Source organism: Metopolophium dirhodum, chromosome 5 (genome assembly GCF_019925205.1).
Source record: "Metopolophium dirhodum isolate CAU chromosome 5, ASM1992520v1, whole genome shotgun sequence".
NCBI classification, from domain to species: domain Eukaryota; kingdom Metazoa; phylum Arthropoda; class Insecta; order Hemiptera; family Aphididae; genus Metopolophium; species Metopolophium dirhodum.
In genome coordinates, this window is record NC_083564.1 from 39,079,561 (window position 1) to 39,092,696 (window position 13,136).

At 29.6% G+C, this 13,136-nt stretch overlaps 1 long non-coding RNA gene across 2 annotated transcripts; it reads left to right on the forward strand.

The window, feature by feature from the left end:
* Positions 1-695: 695 nt before the first annotated feature.
* Positions 696-12,744, forward strand: LOC132945799 (uncharacterized). Of its 2 annotated transcripts, XR_009664601.1 has the most exons (7): positions 696-779; positions 10,270-10,309; positions 11,581-11,620; positions 11,790-11,844; positions 11,916-12,049; positions 12,145-12,429; positions 12,526-12,744. It is a non-coding gene; the product is annotated as an uncharacterized LOC132945799 (long non-coding RNA). The 2 variants fall into 2 exon arrangements; XR_009664600.1 differs by lacking the exon at positions 10,270-10,309 and having other exon boundaries at positions 723-779.
* Positions 12,745-13,136: the final 392 nt, after the last annotated feature.

Here is a 13,136-nt window from a genome sequence, read left to right on the forward strand (position 1 = left end):
ATATTGGGATCAATAAAACTATTTTTATATAATTACTATTTTATATCAATTAGAATTTGTTTATAAACCAAGTAATAAAACCGTTATCTACATTATAAACTTGAATTTACTGCATTTGCGTCTATATAGGGCCACCGGCAGCAGAGTGCATTATAGAATGTCTATAAACTTGTGGTCTAGTATATGGTTAAAATTGGCATGCGACCAACAACTGGGGGCTTGTTCTGGAAAATTTATATGATCTAAAAAGGTTCATCTCATTATTTGAATTAAATTAATTTTTAAGCTATTGTTGTGTTATTCAATTTTTTAATTTATTTCATTAAACACACTCGTCTAAGTTTTACGTTTACTACTGCCTAACAAAGGCGCAATGTATAATAATAATAAATTATACGCCAGTCCGAACAATCCAAACGCTGTCTTACTCGTAGTCGAGTTCTAGTTGATAACTGACTTGTGAATAAATGTAATTTTTGTTAGGTATAAAAATAAAACTAATAAATCCTTAAATACAACATTTAAAAATACAAACTCTGTGTAATAAAAATTAATATTAGGTATTTATTGGTAGGTTTATATAATATCTGTAGACTGTAACTAGGTCATTAGAATATTGTAGAACATTTTACTGCATAAGATGCGTGTTATTTCAGAAATGGCATTCGTCAGTGAACATTTTCAAACTGGGAATAATATATCATAAGCTGATTGAAATGTGTGAACGTTTCAGTGTTTCGAAGACTAAGTTTCGTAGCAGATTTCGATTCCGTCACGGGGTATGTATTTTCTTATTTCTCAGTAGGTTTTTTTTTTATTATAGTTAATTGATCAGGGGATGTATTGCCCGAAAATTTTCAATATTTTTATTGTAACTATATCGGTATAACACTATTCGGGCTATCAATAAAGTCGTGTTCAAAATTAGAAAATTGGTGAGGTATGATATTTTTTTAAGTAATTCTTTCGAGTAGGGAATTCGCTCAATAATATTTAAATATTTTCACCGATAATCAAGTACGATGACTTGTAGGTAACTAGAGACTGGGTGAATAGGAATTAGGTAGTGTGTAATATGGCGAAGATAAGGAAATGGGTCAACAGGATTTCAGAATGTTTGGTGTATGAAAGGGAAAGATGAAAAATAAATGTAAGGTTAGGGTAGGTAAGTGGAGTGAGAGTAGCAGATATGAGAATAATAAGTAAGGTGTTAAGGTACAAAAGAGGATAGAATAAGAAATTAATTAATTAAGGGTAGTGTAGGGTAGTGTACATATTGTAGTGAAAACAAGAGAGAATAGGTTTAGGTGGTTCGGCCACTGTATGATAAGAGATAGTGAGAGTGGCTATAGAAGTTAGTTAATTTAGGTGGGAAATAAGGGGCGAGAAGACTGAAGAAGAGATGGATAGACAGAATACCGATCATATGGAGGTGTGGAATGAGAGTGGCTGAACCTGTATATAGCTGTGAGAGACGGGGGAAGAAAAAGTGTAAAGGTAGAATAGTTATGTTAACAATGCCGAATACGTAGGATAAGATCTTGAATTGCAAAGGCCACTAGCTTCAACTAACCATAGGTTTACCTAACTAACCTTATGACTCATTAGTACACTTTGAATAAAAAAATCCTGAGTTGCTGCAGGTTGCCGAACTTAAGTGTTTGATTATCAAGTTGATCCTCTGATTGTTGACACCATGGATAGTCAACGCCTATGTTAAATACATTTGAGGCCGCGTTCCCGGAGGGGAAGGCAATTGAGGCTCCTTTATATTGATAGTCGATACTCGATATGAGTATACTTTATTTGGCCTCAATTGTTCCCCTCGAAGGACGAAGACCGCTGATAAGACCATTATGTCCTATCCATATCTTTATTATCTATGATGGAGCCATACAAAGCTCACTCGTGTAAACTTGTTGCTGGTTGGGATGTCAGCGCACTATTTGTTTTCCATCTTTGACCCACGCGTAGCATACCAAATGTACGATTAAGAAAACACTAAAATGATTGTGCGTGGGTCGGAGAGACAAATAAATGGTGCGCTAAAAATCTGACATCCTCTTAAGTGTTAAATATTTGCCTGCATGTATGCACTAAAAACAGGCAAATATATGCACTGAAATTTTCAAAAATATTAAAAATAATAAAATATTCAAAAAAATACTGAATGAAAACGTTTTTATTAAAATTTTTTTAAATTAATAAATAATAATTCAAATTGGTTTACAAAAAAAATTCTTTATTTACACACTTGGTAGGTAGGTAACGGATGAACCGAAAATATAAAAACATTTTGAGAAAATAAGCATAAATACGAAGAAATCATGAAAACATGCAATTATATTAACTAACCAGAAAAAAACGCATATTGGTAACGGTATTGTAATAATAGGGATCTCCCCAAAAAAATACGTACTAATAGTTCAAACAAATCATAAAAGCCAACTGTAATAAATATTAATTTATGAAAAAGTATATTAAAAAGCATTATTATTATAAATGAAACAAAACTATCAACTATGGACCGTGACATAATATAGGAATTTCTATATTTTTAGCTCCATAATTTCTGTTAAAATATTAGGAAAATGTATTAAGTACCGTAAAAGTGCTAAATTTGAGTTATTACTTAAAATATTATATTCATAACAAATTATAATAGAAGGTTAGGTACTGTTATTCCACATACCTATATTATAGTTTAATTTAACTACAACATTCTAGTAGAGTCTGATAAAATTTGGTTCCACGACTTTGATCATACAAACTTTAAATACTAAACTATGGGTCTGAAATTTAGTTTATATAGATCTAAATAATCCAAAACATATAATGTTGCTTCAAAATATAAACATAAAGTGTCTTGTATTGTAGTAGGTAGGTAACTATCAAAAAAAAAACTAAAAAAAATCATACTTGAAATCTATGTATAATATACATATATTGTAATAAACGTTCAAATGTTTACTTAGTACATTATAAAAAATTAACTTAAGTTCATTATAATACATTATAACAGGTGTTCAAATAAACATTTCATACCACAAATTTTGTTAATTCACACAGTCTCTCTTCAATTTTAAATTTTTCTTCAAATTATCTACAAAACATAAATGTTTAGTAAATTGTATGACTTGATTAAGTATTTAATCATTTATCTAAAAGAGATGTGCCGGGTCGCCACATTACTATATCGAGGGGCCATGGTGCAAGTGTCGTCCATAAATATCATAACATATATTATATTAGTTACAAACTCTTGAATTAAGAGTTATGTTTGAGAATTTAATTAATTTCCTAAAAGGAAATGCCTCAAGGTTGCCTTAGTAGATCGAGGGACCGTTGTTAAAGTGCCGTCCACCAATAAAGTACCTGGAAAAAAACGAAGAATTCAAATATAGAAGGTACTTATATCATATACTTTTATCAAAGTATGATTGTGTTAGTCACAGTCTTGTAAATGATATTGTCTTATGTTTTCCCAATCTAATCATACAAAATACTGAAAATTAATGAAATCACAAATATTAGTACAATAGAGAGACTGTGCATTGATTTACAAATTTGTCTTAAATTTACTTTTTGCATAGAGAATATGAAGGTGGGCTGGGCTCTTAATATCAGAGTATGGGGGACAGGTCTGGGATTTCATATTATCATTAATAGAGACTCGTTAATCGCTTTTATGTGCTTCAAATTGTTTACACGAGTGAGCTGGGTATGGCTCCATCATAGATAATATAGATATAACATAATGGATAGGACATAATAGTCTTACCAGCGGCCTTCGAGGGGAACTAAGGTGTCAACAATCTAAGGATCAACTTGATAATCAATCACTTATAAGTTCGGCAACCTGCAACTCAGGAACTTTTTATTCAAAGTGTCCTAATGTAATTAGTCATAAGAAGCTAGTTTGGTAAACCTAAGATTAGTTGAAGCTATGGTGATGATAGACGACTACAATCACTAGTCGAGAGCTTTGCGATAATGTTTTCCTACTAACTATAAAGGTATTCGATATTGTAAACATAACAATGAAAGAAAATATTTAAATATTATTAATTTGGTTATGTTAGGCTAGGTTAGGATAGGACAGTAAATTAGACGTTAACTAATTATTATAGTTTTTAACACGGTCTTAAAGACTGTCAGCTAGAGTTGTACCAGTATAGTTATTAAAAACTTAAATACAGCCAACATTAAATAATGATTTTTTTAACACAACAAATTATAAAATGTATTTTAAAATATAACAAAATATAATTTTTTTAGGATTTTATAAGGTTTTCAATACTTATGAGCTTTTGTAAATAGAAAATGTATAAAATCAATAGTTTTAATTTAATATATAGTTTTGTGTTTTATTATCCTACTGTCAAAGAATTCTCAGGGTTTTCTTTCCACATTTTTTTACATTGTACTATATCTAATTTTTTTCCGCACATATTTACAAAGACTAAAACAGATATCTGACTATGTTTTTATTTACATTTACACTTTATAGTTTGTTATTTAATATTGACTGTAGACCCAGCCAAACACAATATTATTTTAAATTAAACATTATTTTGTGTCCTTCATAAATTACAATCACATAATAGAGTCGGTGCAGGACCTTTTTCTGATTTAATTTTTATGCATCCTTTATAAATTACATTCGTTTTTATACATTTTCTAATACATATATTACGGTGATACACCTCTGATCATAATAACTGTTCGTATTATTATAATATAAACAATACCTAGTTTTTGGATTGTAGTTAATATGTATTGCAGTATTTAGCTTCCAGCGTATTCTTTTGTTTAGTGTTATTTCACACAAATTTCTCAAACAATTTTTTTTTCAATTCATTGAACTCTAGTAGATTTTTTTGTATAAATATTTTTCAAGATTAACCGGCTATACCTGGGAGTACGCTGAGTACCCGTGTACTCATAAAGCGTGTTCCTACAGTCAACTTTTTTCCAAATTTTTTTTTTTGTTTTCTAAAATCGATTCGCCTGCAGGCGCCCACACCCACCTTCAATTTTTTTTTTGTTATGTATCTCTAGTTGAATTTTTTGTATATACTTTTTGAACATTGATAACCTGTTGCACTTTAAATAATCCATCATTAATGAACTAAATATTTTGAATAGTTTTTTTCTGTTTAAGATTCTGGACATTTTAGTTTGAAGTTTTTAATTTCAATTTTTTTTTGTTTTCTAAAATGCTTTTGCCTGCAGGCGCCCACACCCACCTTCAATTTTTTTTTAGTTATGTGACTAATTGAATTTTTTTACAGACTTTGTAATGTGTATTCCTACAATAATATTTTTTTTAAATTTTTTTTTGTTTTCTAAAATGCTTTTGCCTGTGGGCGCCCACACCCACCTTCAATTTTTTTTTTGTTATGTATCTCTAGTTGAATTTTTTGTATAGACTTTGTTATGTGTATTCCTACAATAATATTTTTTTTTAAATTTTTTTTTGTTTTCTAAAATGCTTTTGCCTGCGGGCGCCCACACCCACCTTCAATTTTTTTTTTGTTATGTATCTCTAGTTGAATTTTTTGTATAGACTTTGTTATGTGTATTCCTACAATAATTTTTTTTTTTAAATTTTTTTTTGTTTTCTAAATTGCATTTGCTTGCGGGCGCCAACACCATCTTTCAATTTTTATTTTTGTTATGTAACTCTAGTTGAATTTTTTGTATAGACTTTGTAATGTGTATTCCTACAATAATATTTTTTTTTAAATTTTTTTTTGTTTTCTAAAATGCTTTTGCCTGCGGGCGCCAACACCTCCCTTCAATTTTTTTTTTATGATTTTAACTCTAGCCAAATTTTTAAACATTGAAAATCTGGTACCCTTTGAGTAATTCTTTAATGAACTAAATATTTAGAATAGTTTTTGTTATGTAACTCTAGTTGAATTTTTTGTATAGACTTTGTAATGTGTATTCCTACAATAATATTTTTTTTTAAATTTATTTTTGTTTTCTAAAATGCATTTGCCTGCGGGCGCCAACACCCTCCTTCAATTTTTTTTTAGTTATGTGACTAATTGAATATTTGTATAGACTTTGTAATGTGTATTCCTACAATAATATTTTTTTTTTAATTTTTTTTTGTTTTCTAAAATGCTTTTGCCTGCGGGCGCCCACACCCACCTTCAATTTTTTTTTTGTTATGTATCTCTAGTTGAATTTTTTGTATAGACTTTGTTATGTGTATTCCTACAATAATTTTTTTTTTTAAATTTATTTTTGTTTTCTAAAATGCATTTGCCTGCGGGCGCTAACACCCTCCTTCAATTTTTTTTTAGTTATGTGACTAATTGAATTTTTTGTATAGACTTTGTAATGTGTATTCCTACAATAATATTTTTTTTTAAATTTTTTTTTGTTTTCTAAAATGCTTTTGCCTGCGGGCGCCCACACCCACCTTCAATTTTTTTTTTGTTATGTATCTCTAGTTGAATTTTTTGTATAGACTTTGTTATGTGTATTCCTTTTTTTTTTTTTTTTAAATTTTTTTTTTGTTTTCTAAATTGCATTTGCTTGCGGGCGCCAACACCCTCTTTCAATTTTTATTTTTGTTATGTAACTCTAGTTGAATTTTTTGTATATACTTTTTGAACATTGATAACCTGGTGCACTTTGAATAATCCATCATTAATGAACTAAATATTTTGAATAGTTTTTTTCTGTTTAAGATTCTGGACATTTTAGTTTGAAGTTTTTAATTTCAATTATTTTTTGTTTTCTAAAATGCATTTGCCTGCGGGCGCAAACACCTACCTTCAATTTCTTTTTTAGTACTGTAACTTTAGTTGAATATTTTGTATTGACTTGAAAATTGATAACTTGGTGCCCCATGAATAATCATTCTTTAATGAACTAAATATTTTGAATAGTTTTTTCTAAATTTTTTTCCAAATTTTTTTTTGTTTTCTAAAATCGATTTGGCTGCGGGCGCCAACTCTTCCCTTCATTTTTTTTTTATGATTTTAACTCTAGCCAAATTTTTTAAACATTGACAATCTGTTACCCTTTGAATAATTCTTCAATGAACTAAATATTTTGAATAGTTTTTTCTGTTTAAGATTCTGGGCATTTTAGTTTGTACTTTGTAATGAGTATTCATACAGTAAAATCTATTTGCCTGCGGGCGCCAACCCCTCCCTTCAATTTTTTTTTTTTAGTACTGTAACTCTAGTTGAATATTTTGTATTGATTTGAAAATTGATAACTTGGTGCCCCATGAATGATCATTCTTTAATGAACTTAATATTTTTAATAATAGTTTTTTCTAAATTTTTTTCCAAATTTTTTTTTGTTTTCTTAAATACTTTTGCCTGCGGGCGCCCACACCCACCTTCAATTTTATTTTTGTTATGTGACTAGTTGAATTTTTTGTATATACTTATTGGACATTGATAACCTGTTGCACTTTGAATAATCCATCATTAATGAACTAAATATTTTGAATAGTTTTTTTCTGTTTAAGATTCTGGACATTTTAGTTTTTAATTTCAATTTATTTTTGTTTTCTAAAATGCATTTGCCTTCGGGCGCCAACACCCTCCTTCAACTTTTTTTTAGTTATGTGACTAATTGAATATTTGTATAGACTTTGTAATGTGTATTCCTACAATAATATTTTTTTTTTAATTTTTTTTTGTTTTCTAAAATGCTTTTGCCTGCGGGCGCCCACACCCACCTTCAATTTTTTTTTTGTTATGTATCTCTAGTTGAATTTTTTGTATAGACTTTGTTATGTGTATTCCTACAATAATTTTTTTTTTTAAATTTATTTTTGTTTTCTAAAATGCATTTGCCTGCGGGCGCTAACACCCTCCTTCAATTTTTTTTTAGTTATGTGACTAATTGAATTTTTTGTATAGACTTTGTAATGTGTATTCCTACAATAATATTTTTTTTTAAATTTTTTTTTGTTTTCTAAAATGCTTTTGCCTGCGGGCGCAAACACCTACCTTCAATTTCTTTTTTAGTACTGTAACTTTAGTTGAATATTTTGTATTGACTTGAAAATTGATAACTTGGTGCCCCATGAATAATCATTCTTTAATGAACTAAATATTTTGAATAGTTTTTTCTAAATTTTTTTCCAAATTTTTTTTTGTTTTCTAAAATCGATTTGGCTGCGGGCGCCAACTCTTCCCTTCATTTTTTTTTTATGATTTTAACTCTAGCCAAATTTTTTAAACATTGACAATCTGTTACCCTTTGAATAATTCTTCAATGAACTAAATATTTTGAATAGTTTTTTCTGTTTAAGATTCTGGGCATTTTAGTTTGTACTTTGTAATGAGTATTCATACAGTAAAATCTATTTGCCTGCGGGCGCCAACCCCTCCCTTCAATTTTTTTTTTTTAGTACTGTAACTCTAGTTGAATATTTTGTATTGATTTGAAAATTGATAACTTGGTGCCCCATGAATGATCATTCTTTAATGAACTTAATATTTTTAATAATAGTTTTTTCTAAATTTTTTTCCAAATTTTTTTTTGTTTTCTTAAATACTTTTGCCTGCGGGCGCCCACACCCACCTTCAATTTTATTTTTGTTATGTGACTAGTTGAATTTTTTGTATATACTTATTGGACATTGATAACCTGTTGCACTTTGAATAATCCATCATTAATGAACTAAATATTTTGAATAGTTTTTTTCTGTTTAAGATTCTGGACATTTTAGTTTTTAATTTCAATTTATTTTTGTTTTCTAAAATGCATTTGCCTTCGGGCGCCAACACCCTCCTTCAACTTTTTTTTAGTTATGTGACTAATTGAATTTTTTGTATAGACTTTGTAATGTGTATTCCTACAATAATATTTTTTTTTAAATTTTTTTTTGTTTTCTAAAATGCTTTTGCCTGCGGGCGCCAACACCCTCCTTCAATTTTTATTTTTGTTATGTATCTCTAGTTGAATTTTTCGTATTGACTTGAAAATTGATAACTTGGTGCCCCATGAATAATCATTCTTTAATGAACTAAATATTTTGAATAGTTTTTTCTAAATTTTTTTGAAAATTTTTTTTTTTGTTTTCTAAAATCGATTTGCCTGCGGGCGCCAACACCTCCCTTCATTTTTTTTTTTATGATTTTAACTCTAGCCAAATTTTTTAAACATTGACAATCTGTTCCCCTTTGAATAATTCTTCAATGAACTAAATATTTTGAATAGTTTTTTCTGTTTAAGATTTGGTTAGGACATTTTAGTTTGAACTTCGTAATGTGTGTTTCTAATGTAAATTTTTTTCCAATTTTTTTTTTTGTTGTCTAAAATCGATTTGCCTGCGGGCGCCAATCCCTCCCTTCAATTTTTTTTTTTAGTACTGTAACTCTAGTTGAATATTTTGTATTGATTTGAAAATTGATAACTTGGTGCCCCATGAATAATCATTCTTTAATGAACTTAATATTTTGAATAGTTTTTTCTAAATTTTTTTCCAAATTTTTTTTTTGTTTTCTAAAATGCATTTGCCTGCGGGCGCCAACACCCTCTTTCAATTTTTATTTTTGTTATGTAACTCTAGTTGAATTTTTTGTATATACTTTTTGAACATTGATAACCTGTTGCACTTTGAATAATCCATCATTAATGAACTAAATATTTTGAATAGTTTTTTTCTGTATAAGATTCTGGGCATTTTAGTTTGAAGTTTTTAATTTCAATTTTTTTTTGTTTTCTAAAATGCATTTGCCCGCGGGCGCCAACAACCTCTTTCAATTTTTTTTTTTTGTTATGTCACCCTAGTTGAATTTTTTGTATATACTTTTTGAACATTGATAACCTGGCGCACTTTGAATAATCCATCATTAATGAACTAAATATTTTGAATATTTTTTTTCTGTTTAAGATTCTGGACATTTTAGTTTGAAGTTTTTAATTTCAATTTTTTTTTGTTTTCTAAAATGCATTTGCCTGCGGGCGCCAACACCAGTACCGCAACAATAGGGTAAGCAAGGTATGAATTGCATTCCCTTGCTAGATTTTATGTTTAAATGATGGGCCCATCAACAAGAAAAAAAAAATTAAATAAGTTTTTATTCGAAAAAAAATGGAAAATATACCTTCTATAATATATTGATATTATTTTTGATATGTTTTATTATTTTGATATTATTCGAAAAGCAAAAAATCAAACAATTAAATAATTGACATTTTTAGATTCTAGTGGAGCGGCGAATGTATTGAATTTATAATGATTTGTGTTTTTTTTTCATTTTTTATTTTTATTTATTTTAGATTCTGAGCGAAGCGATGAACATATTGATTTTACAATGATGTGAGTTTTTTTTTATTTTTGTGTCTGTCATCACCTTTTAGGACAGTAAAAGTGCTTGGATTTTCTTCAACAGTAACTTTTCTGATAGGAAAGTGAATTTAGTTGGTACTTTGGGGGGTCAAAAGTAAAAATTTCCTAGTAGTTTTCAAAAGCGACGTGAAAAACAAAAGAAAAATCAAGGAAAAACGGGAATTTTTACGCAAAATCTGTTTTTGAGAAAATCGATTTTGGTTTTTGGTGTAACTCTAAAACAAATGGCTGTAGGTACATGAAATTTCACCGAATGTTTATATTAGCATTTTCTATACACCATAAAATTTTGACTCTTTTTGAGCTGCTTACGGACATTGTCATTTTCAATTTTTTTAGTTTTTTTTTCTATAAATATCAATAAAATTTTATCTGTTGAGTAAAAAAGATTGAAAATTTAATAGAAGGCTCCTAGGTTATTGTTTCAAAGGCAGATTTTTTATTTATAAGCATTTAAAGTTCAAATGTTGACAAAATACGGAAAACTCACGAAAATTAGCAAATTATTTTGAGTAGGTCCATTTCAATGGCCCCCCCACTTTCGAAATTTGAACTTCTGACCACGCCAAGCGTTTGTGCATCGTTTGTGCAGAAATTTGCACCAAGTCCAATCGTTTGTGCACAAAAACTGAAAGCTCTATCCCTAAAACAAAATGGGGGGCCATTGAAACGGTAGCCCCCCCCCCCCACATTGAATATTTGGATTTTTGAATGTGCCAAACGTTTGTACATCGTTTGTGCGGAAATGTGCACCAGGTCCCGACGTTTGTGCACAAAAAGTCTCAGCGCCATCCAAAAAACAAAGTGGGGGGGGGGGGGCATTGAAACGATGAGACACCCTCTTTTTGGAAAATTGAAATTTTTAACGTGCCAAACATTTGTGCATCGTTTGTGCAGAAATGTGCACCAGGTCCCGACGTTTGTGCACAAAAACTTCCAGCGCTAACCAAAAAAACAAAGTGAGGGGTATTAACACAAGGGTCCCCCTTTTTTGAAATTTTAAATATTTGTCATATTAATAAATGTTGTTTACGTACCTAATAGGTTTAATAGAATTTTACTATTGCCATGTAAACGTATGACAAATCTTCAAATATTTTTAATTTATCAAGAAAGCATTATCTTGTTCTAATGTTTTTGATTTCAAAATTGTATGAATAAAAATACAGTTTTTTCTTTATGCATTTCTTTACTTTATATTTTATATTATATTTTGCTGATGAAAATGTGTTTATGGACAGGTACCTCAACTCGACGTTGCTGTAAGTCCAGTCCAATAATGTAAGTTATAATTCATTGTGTATATTTTAATACAATAAAAGCATAGTAAAAAAATAATTAATAGACTATATTAATATAGTACCTACTTAATTAATTTAATATACCTAACCGTACCTGTATACATATAAAAATATTATAATAATATATTATCCATGTTTGAATTCATTAGAACAATGGCGTATCAGACGTCGCTCCCAAACCGGTCGACATCCATCTGCATAACTGTGAGTTGAAAACGTCTATATTTAAAAATTGTTATAGTATAATATTTATCTAATAAATTAATTTTCTTTAGCATTCCGCAAGAATGAGCGGTATAGTTTGAAAACTTACCAAAGTTATCTGGTGGATGTCGATACGTTGGTGAGCAGCCGTCGCACATAGGTCTGATGTACCTATGGAAAGTTATTATTGGATCGGTCATAATAGGTATTACGTTGAGAAGTTATCTGTCCATAAGCATATTTTCAGATTTGTAGGCCAATTCCGTTGCCATTTTTTAATCATTCTTTGTTTTTATTAAGGTTGAGGTGTAACAGCATTTTAGGGACTATTGTAATTCCCACTTCCAGGACTTTATCATACATACAGCCGACAGCCCGATGACCTACATTTTTGTGTATACCCTATGATGGCCGCGAAGTAACGATCACGTCACCGTTTATCAGATTGCCCAGTTCGAAAGAGTCTCCAACAATTTCATCGGATAGGTACGCCTTAAACCGTGGCATAGCGCTGGGCCAGCATCATTTTATCCGGATCAATATCCATAAAAATGACGTCCCAATTATTAGAAGCTAATAATATAGGTACTTGATATTTATTGTAATATAATATAATATTAAACTCATTATACCCAGTTATTAGGGTTAAGTAGAAATAATATTTTTCAAATAATATTACAGTGTCTTTGTCGAACAGTCAGCTGTACGAAGTTTCCGCTGTGCCACAAAACGGGTCGACGCCGGTCGCTGAACATGGGAAGTCCTCAAGTCCACCCAGCATCGTATTGATGAATCAACAATATATCTTACATCTTACATCTATCATTGCAATCTTATAATTATTCACCTGAATGCATGTAATCCTGAATGTACAGTTAATTTATTACTACCCATCTACAAAATCAACACTGTATTAATAAAAGTATTTAATTGTTAAAATAAAATTGAGTTCTATATTATTTGTAGGTACTTAAAAATTATTTGGGTATAAAGGAAACATATTTTAATCATACAAAATTAGATAAACTAAAAGACAAAAATAATAAGTAAATACGTCGTGTTAAAAATAGTTTTTAATTAATATAGGTAGGACAGGTACCTATTATGTAGGTAGGTACTTATCCAAAACTCGTTTATCAGGAATTAAATAAAAAGGGAGGTTAATTAAAAAAAGGTGGGTAAGTGGATGTCGCTCTGCTGTACAGTAGGCTACAAGTGGGTCACTGTAATGGATGGTGTTAAATTTGAATTCAATGATATAATATCATTGTATAAGAAAAACGATTCTGAGC